We start from the raw sequence: 13,892 nt of genomic DNA, 5'->3' as shown, positions 1-13,892 counted from the left end.
GAGATTGACACTCTGAATGCCATATTGGCTCAGAACAAAATATTGACTCAGCAAGTCAATATGATTTCTCAGAGTCTGAATGGAATGCAAGCTGCATCCAACAGTACTCAAGAGGCTTCTTATGCAGAAGAAGCTTATGATCCTGAAAACCCTGCAATAGCAGAGGTGAATTATTTAGGTGAACCTTATGGAAACACCTATAACTCATCATGGAGAAATCACCCAAATTTCTTATGGAAGGATCAAAAGCCTCAACAAGGATTTAATAATGGTGGAAGAAACAGGTTTAACAATAATAAACCTTTTCCATCATCCACTCAGCAACAGACAGAGAACTCTGAACAAAATACTTCTAATTTAGCAAACTTAGTCTCTGATCTGTCTAAGGCCACTGTGAGTTTCATGAATGAAACAAGGTCTTCCATTAGAAATTTGGAATCACAAGTGGGCCAGCTGAGTAAAAGAATCACTGAAATCCCTCCTAGTACTCTCCCAAGCAATACAGAAGAGAATCCAAAAGGAGAGTGCAAGGCCATTGACATAAGCACCATGGCCGAACCTGTAAGGGAAGGAGAGGACGTGAATCCCAAGGAGGAAGACCTCCTGGGACGTCCAGTGATCAATAAGGAGCTTCCCTCTGAGGAACCAAAGGAATCTGAGGCTCATCTAGAGACCATAGAGATTTCATTGAACCTCCTTATGCCCTTCATGAGCTCTGATGAGTATTCCTCTTCTAAAGAGAATGAGGATGTTACTAAAGAGCAAACTGCCAAGTTTCTTGGTGCAATCATGAAGCTAAATGCCAAATTATTTGGCATTGATACTTGGGAAGTTGAACCTCCCTTGTTCATCAATGAACTAAGTGATCTGGATCAACTGACATTGCCTCAGAAGAGACAGGATCCTGGAAAGTTCATAATACCTTGTACCATAGGCACCATGATCTTTAAGGCTCTGTGTGACCTTGGTTCAGGGATAAACCTCATGCCCCTCTCTGTAATAGAGAAACTAGGAATCTATGGGGTGCAAGCTGCTAAAATCTCATTAGAGATGGCAGATAGTTCAAGAAAACAGGCTTATGGACAAGTAGAGGACGTGTTAGTAAAGGTTGAAGGCCTTTACATCCCTGCTGATTTCATAGTCCTGGATACTGGAAAGGAAGAGGATGAATCCATCATCCTAGGAAGACCTTTCCTGGCCACAGCAAGAGCTGTGATTGATGTTGACAGAGGTGAACTAGTCCTTCAATGGAATGAGGACTCCCTTGTATTTAAAAGGCAAGGATCTCCCTCTGCAACCATGAAGAGGAAGCATGAAAAGCTTCTCTCAAAGCAGAGTCAACCCAAGCCCCCACAGTCAAACTCTAAGTTTGGTGTTGAACTTCCATATCCAAACTCTAAGTTTGGTGTTGGAGAGTTTCAACAATGCTCTGAACATCTGTGAGGCTCCATGAGAGCCCACTGTCAAGCTATTGACATTAAAGAAGCGCTTGTTGGGAGGCAACCCAATGTTTATTTATCTAATTTTGTTTTTGTTTTTCATGTTTTATTAGGTTCATGATCATGTGGAGTCACAAAATAAATATAAAAATTGAGAACAGAATCAAAAACAGCAGAAGAAAAATCACACCCTGGAGGAGCATCTGCCTGGCGTTCAACGCCAGAACAGAGCATGGTTCTGGCACTGAACGCCCAAAATGGGCAGCATTCTGGTGCTGAACGCCCAGAACAAGCATGGTTCTGGCGTTCAACGCCAGAAATGGCTAGTAAATGGGCGTTGAACGCCCAAAATGGGCACCAACCTGGCGCTGAACGCCCAAAGTTGTGTGCAAAGGCATTTTGCATGCCTAATTGGTGCAGGGATGCAAATCCTTGACACCCCAGGATCTGTGGACCCCACAGGATCATCTCAGGATCTGTGGACCCCACAGGATCACCTCAGGATCTATGGACCCCACAGGATCCCCACCTACCTCCACTCACTTCTTCTCACCTCTCTCTTTCACACAACCCCATAAACACTCTTCCCCAAACACCCTTCACCAATCACCTCAATCTCTCTTCCCCATCACCTCTTTACTATTCACATCCATCCACTCTTCCCCATAAACCTACCTCATAAACCCCACCTACCTTCAAAATTCAAAACCAATTTTCCACCCAAACCCACCCATATGGCCGAAACCTTCCCCCCCTCCCTTCCCTATATAAAGCCCTCCACTCTTCATCAAATTCACACAACACACCCCTCTACACCCTTCTTGGCCGAAACACTTCCCACTCTCCCTCTCCTCCATTTCTTCTTCTTCTTCATCTATTCTTTCTTTTATTGCTCGAGGGCGAGCAAAATTCTAAGTTTGGTGTGGTAAAAGCATAAGCTTTTTGTTTTTCCATTACCATTGATGGCACCTAAGACCGGAGAATCCTCTAGAAAGGGGAAAGGGAAGACAAAAGCTTCCACATCCGAGTCATGGGAGATGGAAAGCTTCATCTCCAAAGCCCATCAAGACCACTTCTATGATGTTGTGGCCAAGAAGAAGGTGATCCCTGAGGTCCCTTTCAAACTCAAAAGAAATGAGTATCCGGAGATCCGACATGAAATTCAAAGAAGAGGTTGGGAAGTTCTAACAAATCCCATCCAACAAGTCGGCATCCTAATGGTTCAAAAGTTCTATGCTAATGCATGGATCACCAAGAACCATGATCAAAGTAAGAACCCGGATCCAAAGAACTATGTTAAAATGGTTCGGGGGAAATACTTGGATTTTAGTCCGGAAAATGTGAGGTTGGCGTTCAACTTGCCAAACATGGAAGAGAACGCACGCCCCTACACAAGGAGAGTCAACTTTGATCAAAGGTTGGACCAAGTCCTTATGGACATATGTGTAGAAGGAGCTCAATGGAAGATTGACTCCAAAGGCAAGCCGGTTCAACTAAGAAGATAGGACCTCAAGCCTGTAGCTAGAGGATGGTTGGAGTTCATTCAATGCTCAATCATTCCCACTAGCAACCGGTCTGAAGTTACTATAGACCGGGTCATCATGATCCATAGCATCATGATTGGAGAAGAGGTGGAAGTTCATGAGATTATACCTCAAGAACTCTACAAGGTGGCTGACAAGTCCTCCACTATGGCAAGGTTAGCCTTTCCTCACCTCATTTGCCACCTATGCAATTCAGCTGGGATTGACATAGAGGGAGATATCCTCATTAAAGAGGACAAGCCCATCACTAAGAAAAAGATGGAGCAAACAAGAGAGCCCATTCATGGAGCTCAAGAGGCGTATGAAGATCATCACCATGAGATCCCGGAGATGCCTCAAATGCACTTTCCTCTACAAAACTATTGGGAGCAAATCAACACCTCCCTAGGAGAATTGAGTTCCAATATGGGACAACTAAGGGTGGAACATCAAGAGCACTCCATCATGCTTCATGAAATAAGAGAAGATCAAAAAGCAATGAGGGAGAAGCAACAAAGACAAGGAAGAGACATAGAAGAGCTCAAGGACATCATTGGTTCCTCAAGAAGGAAACGCCACCATCACTAAGGTGGATTCATTCCTTGTTCTTATTTCTTCTGTTTTTCGTTTTCTATGTTATGTGCTTATCTATGTTTGTGTCTTCATTACATGATCATTAGTAGTTAGTAACTCTGTCTTAAAGTTATGAATGTCCTATGAATCCATCACCTCTCTTAAATGAAAAATGTTTTAATTCAAAAGAACAAGAAGTACATGAGTTTCAAATTTATCCTTGAACTTAGTTTAATTATATTGATGTGGTGACAATGCCTCTTCTTTTCTGAATGAATGCTTGAACAGTGCATATGTCTTTTGAAGTTGTTGTTTAAGAATGTTAAATATGTTGGCTCTTGAAAGAATGATGACTAGGAGACATGTTATTTGATAATCTGAAAAATCATAAAAATGCTTCTTGAAGCAAGAAAAAGCAGCAAAGAACAAAGCTTGCAGAAAAAAAAAATAGGCGAAAAAAAAATAGAAAGAAAAAGAAAAAGCAAGCAAAAAAAGCCAAAAGCTCTTAAAACCAAAAGGCAAGGGCAAATAAAAAGGATCCCAAGGCTTTGAGCATCAGTGGATAGGAGGGCCTAAAGGAATAAAATCCTGGTCTAAGCGGCTAAACCAAGCTGTCCCTAACCATGTGCTTGTGGCGTGTAGGTGTCAAGTGAAAACTTGAGACTGAGCGGTTAAAGTCAAGGTCCAAAGCCAAAAAAAAAAAAGAGTGTGCTTAAGAACCCTGGACACCTCTAATTGGGGACTTTAGCAAAGCTGAGTCACAATCTGAAAAGGTTCACCCAATTATGTGTCTGTGGCATTTATGTATCCGGTGGTAATACTGGAAAACAAAATGCTTAGGGCCACGGCCAAGACTCATAAAGAAGCTGTGTTCAAGAATCATCATACTGAACTAGGAGAATCAATAACACTATCTGAACTCTGAGTTCTTATAGATGCCAATCATTCTGAACCTCAATGGATAAAGTGAGATGCCAAAACTATTCAAGAGGCAAAAAGCTATAAGTCCCGCTCATTTGATTGAAGCTATGTTTCATTAATAGTTTGGAATTTATAGTATATTCTCTTCTTTTTATCATATTTGATTTTCAGTTGCTTGGGGACAAGCAACAATTTAAGTTTGGTGTTGTGATGAGCGGATAATTTATACGCTTTTTGGCATTATTTTTAGTATGTTTTCAGTAGAATCTAGTTACTTTTAGGGACGTTCTTATTAGTTTTTATGTTAAATTCACATTTTTGGACTTTACTATGAGTTTGTGTGTTTTTCTGTGATTTCAGGTATTTTCTGGCTGAAATTGAGGGACTTGAGCAAAAATCAGATTCAGAGGTTGAAGAAGGACTGCTGATGCTGTTGGATTCTGACCTCCCTGCACTCAAAATGGATTTTCTGGAGCTACAGAACTCAAAATGGTGCGCTTCCAATTGCGTTGGAAAGTAGACATCCAGGGCTTTCCAGAAATATATAATAGTCTATACTTTGGCCAAGAATAGATGACGTAAACTGGCGTTCAACGCCAGCTTTCTGCCCAAATCTGGCGTCCAGCGCCAGAAAAGGATTCAAAACCAGAGTTGAACGCCCAAACTGGCACAAAAACTGGCGTTCAACTCCAAGAAGGACCTCTACACGTGCAACACTCAAGTTCAGCCCAAGCACACACCAAGTGGGCCGCGGAAGTGGATTTATGCACCAATTACTTACTCATGTAAACCCTAGTAGCTAGTTTATTATAAATAGGACCTTTTACTATTGTATTAGACGTCTTTTTGACCATCTTTGGACGCCTGGTTCTTAGATCAGAGGGGCTGGCCATTCGGCCATGCCTGGACCTTCACTTATGTATTTTTAACGGTAGAGTTTCTACACTCCATAGATTAAGGTGTGGAGCTCTGCTGTTCCTCAAAGATTAATGCAAAGTACTACTGTTTTCTATTCAATTCATCTTGTTTTGCTTCTAAGATATTCATTCGTACTTCAATCTGAATGTGATGAACGTGACAATCATCATCATTCCCTATGAACGCGTGCCTGACAACCACTTCCGTTCTACCTTAGACTGAATGAGTATCTCTTAGATCTCCTAACCAGAATCTTCGTGGTGTAAGCTAGAATGATGGCGGCATTCAAGAGAATCCGGAAGGTCTAAACCTTGTCTGTGGTATTCCGAGTAGGATTCAATGATTGAATGACTGTGACGAGCTTCAAACTCGCGATTGCCGGGCGTAGTGACAGACGCAAAAGGATAGTAAATCCTATTCCAGCATGATCGAGAACCGACAGATGAATAGCCGTGCCGTGACAGGGTACGTTGATCATTTTCACTGAGAGGATAAGATGAAGCCATTGACAAGGGTGATGCCTCCAGACGATTAGCCGTGCCGTGACAGGGCATTGGATCATTTTCCTGAGAGATGACCGAAAGTAGCCGTTGACAATGGTGATGTATCACATAAAGCCAGCCATGGAAAGGAGCAAGACTGATTGGATGAAGATAGCAGGAAAGCAGAGGTTCAGAGGAACGAAAAGCATCTCCATTCGCTTATCTGAAATTCCTACCAATGATTTACATAAGTACCTCCATCCCTATTCTATTATTTATTTTCAAAAACCCATTACTGTTTTATATCCGCCTGACTGAGATTTACAAGGTGACCATAGCTTGCTTCATACCGACAATCTCCGTGGGATTCGACCCTTACTCACGTAAGGTATTACTTGGACGACCCAGTGCACTTGCTGGTTAGTTATGCGAAGTTGTGAAGATATGTTTAGACCATGGTCCTGTGCATCCGTTTTTGGTGCCATTGCCAGGAAATCAATTTCAAACAACAATTCACAACCCGAGTAGCAATTTCGCATACCAAACTCCAACTCTTAACTTGTTTCTGGTGCTGGACGCCAGACAGCAGCATGGAACTTGCGTTGAACGCCAGTTTACATCATCTATCCTTGAGCAAAGTATGGACTATTATATATTGCTGGAAAGCCCTGGATGTCTACTTTCCAACGCAATTGAAAGATCGCCATTTGGAGTTCTGTAGCTCCAGAAAATCTACTTTGAGTGCAGGGAGGTCAGAATCCAACAGCATCAGCAGTCCTTTTTCAGCCTGAATCAGATTTTTGCTCAGCTCCCTCGATTTTAGCCAGAAAATACCTGAAATTACAGAAAAACACACAAACTCATAGTAAAGTCTAGAAATATAAATTTTGCCTAAAAGCTACTGAAAATAAACTAAAAATAACTAAAACACACTAAAAACTATATGAAATTAACCCCAAAAAGCGTATAAAATATCCGCTCATCAGCACCTTACCCCTTTTTTCCTTTTGTGCGTACGCACCATCGTGTGTGCACGCACACCTCACCTTTTTGCAAAAAAAAAAAATCCTAATGTGCATACGCACAACCCAATTTTCACCCACTGCCTGGAGCACTCGCACATACTTGTGCATGCGCACAACCCCCATTTTACACTTTTTTTGCATACGCACGGCCCTGTGTGCATATGCACGACTCTGTTCTCACACCACCCTACTTCTTTTCTTCTAATCTCTCTATTTCTTCTCTTCTTTTCTCTTCTCCTCTCTTCTTTCCCTCCTCCAACCACCTACCATACTCTCCTTTAGTTAGTTATTTGTTTAGTTAGTTAGTTATTTGTTTAGTTAGTTAGTTTAATTTTCTGTTTTGGTGCTAAGTGTTAGATTATTGCTTTGATTTGCTGATTCTATTGAGATATTGCTGCTGATTACTGATTGGATGCTATTTTAGCTAGCATCATTGTTATAAATATTTATTGTTGGAATTCTTTGTTGAGGTTGTACATTTTTGCTTGGTATTGAGTTCTTCATGTTTAATTTTGTGCATACCAAGTACTCATAACATTGCCTTTGAGAATATTTTTGGATTTCTAAATTGTATATTTTGGCCATCATGTGATTTGATTTTATTATCTATCATTAGGCAATTTGTTTTTAGTTGTTGTATTTTTTGTTAGGTGATGCTTGCTATGATTGATTTTTATTTAAGTCACCTACTTGATGCATTGAAATTAAGGAATTGTGAAATTGGATCATAAGCTTACCTAGTGCCATTTTTTTATCTGTTTAAGCTTTGTGGACTATGCTTGCCATGTTTCTCACTTCATGTCATCTAGGTGTTGCAAACAAACTTTCCTCTATCATCCATTTCACAATTCCTTGATTCTTGCTTGAATACTTTTATGCTCCTTTATTACTTGTTTGCTTATCTTAACCAACAAGTTTTCTTTTTAAAGTATTTCAATTACAATAGAATGAGTGAAGTGCATGTTTATTTTGTGTAATTGTGACATAGCTTTCCATGCTAGTGTGTGTGTTCTAAACCGCACGCAACATAGAATTCACACACTTGTTTCCTTCATGTCACAAACTAATTCACTCACTTCATTTTAGTTATTTTTACCTCATTCGAACAATCTATGCTTTCTTACTTTTACATTTACTTGTATTGCCATCCTGTTTTCTATTTTTTATGGATGATGCACCATTAGCAACAAGGGAAGTGGGAGAAAGAGCACGCAGCAGCCGCTGGACCCACCAGCTGAAGGTGGTAACTCGTGAAGTCGCCATACCCCCTTACTCACCTTTGAATGCATGGAGGACCATGCAAACCTTTAAGTGTGAGGAGGTCATCACCGATCGGCAATCTTGGGTAAAAAGTTCTAATCCCAAACACTTTCACATTCTTTTTGAATTTTTAGTTGCATTTTTCTTCTTGGTTTGTATATATTTTGAGACCTATTTGAATTTTTTCTTAGTTTATTGCATTTCTTTACATATATATAATAAGCTTAGTTAAAATAATAAAATTTTCCAAGAAAAACATTCTTAATAGGGCATTGACATCCTAATTAATTTGAGTTGATATTTGTTTCATTGAAACTTGCTTGAAAGGTATTGTGGAACATGTTTTTAAGCTAAGAACACATAAGCATGTGAGTTTTGAGCCTAATTGTGTGGTTACATCATATAACCACTATTTTCATTCTTCTGTGTGTTATTCTCTTTCTATGATTGTAATCTTTGATTTGTTTGATTCTTTATGTCCATTGTTTGATGTATATATGCATTTATATGATTGAGGCCATCATTTCATTTAGCTCACTTATCCAAATAGCCTACCCTTTTATCTTCCTTTGTTAATCAATTTTGAGCCTATTTTAATCCCCTTTTGTTCTTAATTTTAGCACATCACTACCCCTAAGTGAAAAATAATAAATGCCCTTAATTTGGATCTTTGATTAGTTTAGGCTAGTGAGAGTGTGTATCATTCAAGTGTGGGAAAGCTTGGGAGCATTGGTTGATATAAAGGTGTATTTTTGTATTTTTATTGAAGATCTTGGGAATTGGGTACATACTCATGCATTAAATGTTTAAACCATATGAATTGATGCTCTTGTACATATTTTAGTTTGAATAAAAAAAGAAGAAAAAAATAATAAAAAGAAGAAAAAGAAAAGAAAAGAAAGAGAGAAATTGAAACCAATAAAAAGGGGACAAATGTTAGCCCCAAAGAAAAGTAATAACAATGCATATAGGATGTGATTGAAAAGAATGCATGAGTGTGTGAAAAAAAGTGAATAATTGGTAGTTAGGTTTGCATTTGAATTGTATAGGTTGTTATGTAGGTTAGGTGAGAGATTAAGTTAGTCAAAGATTTAAATTTCAAGCTCACTTGACCATATGCATTCTTACCTTTACCCTAGCCCCATTACAACCATGAAAAGTCCTCATGATACTTGTATGCATACATTGAATAATTGTTAATTGTTAGATGAAAAACAAATCTTAGAAAGCTTGAATAGAGGAGGATTGAGTGAATTGACCCTAAACACTTGAGCGAATAGAGTGTATACACATCTAGTGAGGGGTTCAATTGCTCAATTACATGTTTCTGCCTTTGATTATCTCCTTTCTTGCAAGTTGTTAAACTTTTTTCAATAGCTCAATTCAATTGTGGACTTGATTTGATTGAAATTGCTTTAGCTCTTATGTTTATATATGTATTCTTGGAAATTGATTTATTTTGACTAAGTAATTGCATTCATTTAGATAGATTGCATGTAGGTAATTTCCTTACTTTGAATAAATATAATATCCCTCTCTTGTTTCTTTCTTGAGTATAGTATAAGGACATGCTATTGTTTAAGTGTGGGGTTGTGATGAATCCACATTTCATGGTATTTATTTGCTCTAATTGGGTGGATTTCATCAACTTTCCTTGCATTTATTCAATGAAATAGCATGGTTTTGTAAATTCTTCCTAAATTGTGCTTAAGCTGAAAACATACTTTTTAGGCCCTTAATTGCTAAATTTTATTTACTTTAATTCCATTTGATACCTTGATGTATTTGTTGAGTGATTTCAGGCTTGTAAGGTAAAGATTGGATTGAAGGAATGAAGAAAAAGCATGTAAAAGTGGAGAATTCATGAAGAAATAGAATTTGGAGCTTTTCAGCAAGTGTGCGTACGCACAGCTGTGTGTGCGTATGTACAGGTGGAAGCATGCAGTCATGCGTACGCACAACCCTTTGTGCGTACACACAAGTGGAAAAATCAGTAAGTGTGCGTACGCACAGGTCCCAGCACGTGACCTCATTAAATGCAAAACGCTGGCAGCGATTTTTGGGCCTCCAGAACCCAATTCAACTAGTTTTCTGAGCTATTTCAACCCTAATTCAAGAGAAAACAAGGGTGGAGCAATTAGGTTTTAGGTTTTTACATGTGGTAGGTCATTTTCTAGAGAGAGAAGCTCCCACTTCTCTCTAGAAATTAGGATTATTAGTTTAATTTCTCTTTAATTTCTCTTTTTAATTCTTGTTTTCGTCTAGTTTCTTTTACCTTTCTTTATTCTATTGCCTTAATTTTCTTAGTCTATATTGTTAATTTCTCATTTTGGTTACCTTTCATGTTGATGAACCCTTGTTAATGTCTATTTCATTTAATGCAATTTATGTTTTCATGTTATTATTGCTCTCTTTAATTGTTGGTAATTAATTTCTTGCATTTGGTAGCTTTAGAATTTATTTTTATTTCAATTTAATGTGATTTTCTTTTCATGCACACCATGTGTTTGATAAAATGCTTGGGTTAGTTTTAGTGTAGTTTTCCACACTCTTGGCTTGGAATTGAGGACTTTGGTGACCTTGAGTCATTGATGTCCATTCTTGATTGATATATTAGGGTAGTTAGTTAATTTGGTTTCCATTGACACCAGTCTTTCACTAAGTTAATTAGTGAGTTGACTAGGACTTATGGATTGAGATTAATTATGCCTATTTGACTTATCCTCGATGTTAGGGTTGACTAAGTAGGATTAACTCTTCATAATCATCATATGTTTGTGGTCAATGGCTAGGATAGGTAACCTTGACTCTCAATCTTTGCCAAGAGGTTCCTTAGCATTTGAATTTCCATTCCTTTTGATTAATTGCTTGAGTTTAGTTGCTTTTGATATTTAGTTATTGTTTGCTTATTTAATTTCTTATTATTTATATTTCTTGCCTCATGTCATCAATCCCTATTCCCTCATAGCCAATAATTGAGTATTTCATTTGCAACTCCTACGGAAGACGACCTAGGAATTAAAACTCTCGGTTATTTTGTGTTGATTGTGACAATCTTTTGTTTAAACTTTGATTGAGAAGATCGATTGTTGGTTCAGACTATGCTATCAACGGAATTGTTTTATCTAAATTTTAAATTGGCATAATCTTCTCTATCAACAATGTATATTTGATTTAATGAGGAATGATAAATTTGTTGGTTTTATGGCATGAATGTAGTTGATGAGGTAAAATAGTTTGTTGAATGATGATTTTCATGGTGATGAATGAGAAAAATGAATAAGAGTACATGAATATTGGTAAATTGAGAATTGTCTGTGTATAATTAAGATTTTTTTGGGATAAGTATGATTAATTTGTGGTATGGATGGTTGTGATAGGATATGGGCTGTGTTGAATGTGGTTGGTGTCATTTGAGTGGTAAATGTTTGAGTTTGGTAAAAGAAATTGGTAAAGATAGAGGTTTGAGATTTGTCGTGAAAAACTGATTTTTGGCCAAAATTTGGCGAGCCATAACTCGGCTTCCAAACCTCCAAATTGTTTCAAACTTATTTCATATGAAAATTGGGTCCGTAAAGTTTACGCCGTTAGAAGAACGGATGAAAAATGTTTTAAAACGAAAAAGTTATGTGTATCAGAAGTTTGGAGTGCAAAATTAAAAATTCTGCAGCATTCAACACTTTTGCTATTTTGCATAGCTTGCGTACGCGACGACCTGCACGCGACACGACCAAAGTGCTTGCGTATGCGAGGAAGGAAAAATTCATGCCCATGCGTACGCGTGACCCCGGTTTTTCAGGAAAAATGCACGCCCACGCATACACATGACTCCTGTTTTCAGCAAAATGACTTTTGTATTTTAAACCTAATTTCGAACCTCTAAACCTCTATTTTTACTCTTTTAGCCCCTAGACCTTAGTGGTATGCTTAGTAATGAGATGAAGTTAGGAAGGGGAAGTAACTTGGAGAAGAAGAAAGATTTTTAAAAGGTAATATTTGGTTGAAAAAGATGGTATTTGATTCGATAAGGATGATGAAAGTGGTATATGAGGCAATTAAGAGAGTAATGTAATATTGAAAATGATGTATGAGACAATTGATGATGTTAATTAATTGAGAACAATGAGATGAGCTATGAATTATTATTGAGATGAAAATGATATTTATGAGATATAATTGATTATTATTGAGACATTCGTTGGCCCCCTGTACGTAAGATGTGACTGGACACTTTAACTCTCCAGGTTCCCCAATGGGCATGCATATATGAATATTATTGAGTTTGGGGTGTTGTCTCCCTCATGTCAGTTTGGAATTCTTCCCATGAATATTATTGAGTTTCGGGTGTTGTCTCCCCCATGTTAGCTTGGGATTCTTCCCATGGTTAATTTTTGAGGTTGGGGATGCGCGTACAGATGGACTGTTCATGGTTAGCTACCAGGACATGTCGGACTGGATATGTAACCGACAGTTGATATCAACAGCCATAGGACAGGCATACATCATATGCATATGTTTGATTTGTTTCTTGTACATTAATTGGGCTTGCCTTTGTGAATTACCATGTTTAAGTGCTATACTTGCTATCTGTAGTAATTGCATTATACTGGTGCTTATCTTTGTCTGCTTGTTTGTCTGTGTGGTTTCACCGGTGTTGGAGGATTGGAGGAAAGGAGGAGGATTTGAGGGTTTTAGTACAGTTTTGGTTAGGTTTAGAACCTTAGAAGACCACCTGGTTTATGGTTTCTGTTTTAACTTCTTTAAATTTTATAATCTGAGTGTCGGAGTTCTAGGATTACCTCTACCTTTTCCGGGACCTTATATCTTATGTATGCAGCACCATTACCATGCTGAGAACCTCCCGTTCTCATTCCATATGGATGTTTGTATTTTTCATATGCAGGTCGAGAGGCACCTCGCTAGGCGTCTAGAGTTCTATAGCGAAGTGGATCTTTGGAACTTTATTTTGTATACTGTTTATATATGATCATATGTATAGAACTTTCCTAATGAATTGTTCTACTTTTGTATCTCTTAGAGATGTATGGAGAGCTAGAGTTTCATGTATGTATTTTGGGTTGTGGGATTATATATATATGTATGTAAATATTTTCCGATCAGCTTTAGCTTCGCAGGCTGCGTCCAAATAACAATACATATATCTTCTGTATAAGCTATAGGGACCTCATATTTATACACAACTATTCTTCTCACAATGACTATGGTGAGCGAAAAAATCCGTAATTTTTGAACACCCGAGGAAGTGTGCCTAAGTGGGAGGTACCAAGTCGAGTGCTTTATTAACTGCATCAAGTCACTCATCATGCGTTGCAGAAGATTTTACTCCTATATTATCACCAATGCTTCATACTACCACTATCATTACAATTGCTTTTTATATATATATTACACCATATACAATACATGTTTTTCAATTTTTGTTTTCCTTTCTAATGCTATCTAAAAATAATAAAATAATAAAATTTCTAATTATATTTTTATAATTTTTCATGTTTGTTTATTATATACATGTGATAATATAATAGAAGTAAATTGCAATTTATCCCGGAAAAAGGATAGAAATGAGATACTGGATTTATTCTCAAGAAACAATGAAATATTGAAATTTGACCAAGTAGATTCTAAATCTAACCTAGATGAATTCTTATCGTCAAATAATAATTCGCATGCTAAAAGCCAATTAAAAAAAAACATAAACAAACATATTTTCTTATTGTTAAGGATGTTAAA

Source organism: Arachis ipaensis, chromosome B3, assembly GCF_059453495.1.
Source record: "Arachis ipaensis isolate K30076 ecotype BB chromosome B3, ASM5945349v1, whole genome shotgun sequence".
Classification (NCBI taxonomy): Eukaryota; Viridiplantae; Streptophyta; class Magnoliopsida; order Fabales; family Fabaceae; genus Arachis; species Arachis ipaensis.
Note: the sequence above shows the minus strand (reverse complement) of the source record.